Source organism: Arachis ipaensis, chromosome B08 (genome assembly GCF_000816755.2).
Source record: "Arachis ipaensis cultivar K30076 chromosome B08, Araip1.1, whole genome shotgun sequence".
Lineage (NCBI taxonomy): Eukaryota > Viridiplantae > Streptophyta > Magnoliopsida > Fabales > Fabaceae > Arachis > Arachis ipaensis.
Genome location: NC_029792.2, coordinates 49,990,194 through 49,992,593, shown reverse-complemented (window position 1 = coordinate 49,992,593; position 2,400 = coordinate 49,990,194).

Below are 2,400 nucleotides of genomic sequence, written 5' to 3'. Positions count from 1 at the left end.
TAATTTTCGAAAATAACATCATCAATTAATGTTTTGATTCAAAAATTTCAAGTTTGTTACTTGCTTGTTAAGAAAGATTCAAACTTTAAGTTCTAGAATCATATCTTGTGATTTCTTGTAAATCAAGTTATTAATTGAGATTTTAAAAATCAAATTTTTTTCAAAAACTAATTTCTATCATATCTTTTCAAAAATATCTTCTTATCTTACCTTTTTCAAAAATTTGATTTCAAAATATCTTTTCTAACTTCTTATCTTCTTATCTTTTCAAAATTGATTTTCAAATTTGTTTCAACTAACTAACTAACTTTTTGTTTGTTTCTCATCTTTTTCAAAACCACCTAACTAACTCTCTCTCTCTATTTTCGAAAATATCTTCCCCCTTTTTTTTCAAAAATTTCTTTTTAATTAACTAATTATTTTATTTTTTTATTTGAATTTTCGAAAAAAAACTGCTAACCTTTTTCAAAATTATTTTCGAAAATCCTCTCCCTCTCTCATCTTATTCTATTCATTTATTCATCTACTAACATCTCTTCCTCACATTACTCCCCAAATTCGAACCCCCTCTTCTATCTGTGTTCGAATTTTTTCTTCTATTCTTCTTCTACTAACAATAAGGAAACTCTTTACTGTGACATAGAGGATTCTTCTTCTTTTCTTTTTCTCTTCTCTTTCTTATGAGCAGGGACAAAGAAAAAGGCATTCTTGTTGAAGCTGATCCAGAACCTGAAAGGACTCTGAAGAGAAAACTAAGAGAAGCTAAATTACAACAATCCAGAGTCAACCTTATTGAAAATTTTGAACAAGTAAAGGAGATGGCAGCCGAACCCAACAACAATAATGCAAGGAGAATGCTTGGTGACTTTACTGCACCTAATTCCAATTTACATGGAAGAAGCATCTCCATTCCTACCATTGGAGCAAACAATTTTGAGCTGAAACCTCAGCTAGTTTCTCTGATGCAGCAGAACTGCAAGTTTCATGGACTTCCATCTGAAGATCCTTTTCAGTTCTTAACTGAATTCTTGCAGATCTGTGATACTGTTAAGAATAATGGAGTAGATCCTGAAGTCTACAGGCTCATGCTTTTCCCTTTTGCTGTAAGAGACAGAGCTAGAATATGGTTGGACTCTCAACCCAAAGACAACCTGAACTCTTGGGATAAAGATCAATAAGGAGCTTCCCTCTGAGGAACCAAAGGACTCTGAGGCTCATCTAGAGACCATAGAGATTCCATTGAACCTCCTTATGCCATTCATGAGCTCTGATGAGTATTCCTCTTCTGAAGAGAATGAGGATGTTACTGAAGAGCAAGCTGCCAAGTTCCTTGGTGCAATCATGAAGCTAAATGCCAAATTATTTGGCATTGATACTTGGGAAGATGAACCTCCCTTGTTCACCAATGAACTAAGTGATCTGGATCAACTGACATTGCCTCATAAGAGACAGGATCCTGGAAAGTTCATAATACCTTGTACCATAGGCACCATGATCTTTAAGGCTTTGTGTGACCTTGGTTTAGGGATAAACCTCATGCCCCTCTCTGTAATAGAGAAACTGGGAATCTATGGGGTGCAAGCTGCTAAAATCTCATTAGAGATGGCAGACAATTCAAGAAAACAGGCTTATAGACAAGTAGAGGACGTGTTAGTAAAGGTTGAAGGCCTTTACATCCCTGCTGATTTCATAGTCCTGAATACTGGAAAAGAAGAGGATGAATCCATCATCCTAGGAAGAACTTTCCTAGCCACAGCAAGAGCTGTGATTGATGTGGACAGAGGAGAATTGATCCTTCAATTAAATGAAGACAACCTTGTGTTTACAACTCAAGGATCTCTCTTTGCATCCATGGAGAGGAAGCATAAAAAGCTTCTCTCAAAGTAGAGTCAAACAAAGCCCCCACAGTCAAACTCTAAGTTTGGTGTTGGAAGGCCACAACCAAACTCTATGTTTGGTGTCAAACCTCCATATCCAAACTCTAAGTTTGGTGTTGGGAGGTCTCAACAAAGCTCTGCACATCTGTGAGGCTCCATGAGAGCCCACTGTCAAGCTATTGACATTAAAGAAGCGCTTGTTTGGAGGCAACCCAATGTTTATTTATCTAATTTTATTTTTGTCTTTCATGTTTTCTTAGGTTCATGATCATGTAGAGTCACAAAATAAACGAAAAATATAGAAACAGAATCAAAAACAGCAGAAGAAAAATCACACCCTGGAGGAAGCACCTGTCTGGCGTTCAACGCCAGAACAAAACATGGTTTTGGCACTGAACGCCCAAAATGGGCAGTATCTGGGCACTGAACGCCCAAAATGGGCAGCATCTGGGCGCTGAACGCCAGAATTGCACCCTGGAGAAGAGCTGGCGCTGAACGCCCAGAACAAGCATGGTTCTGGCAT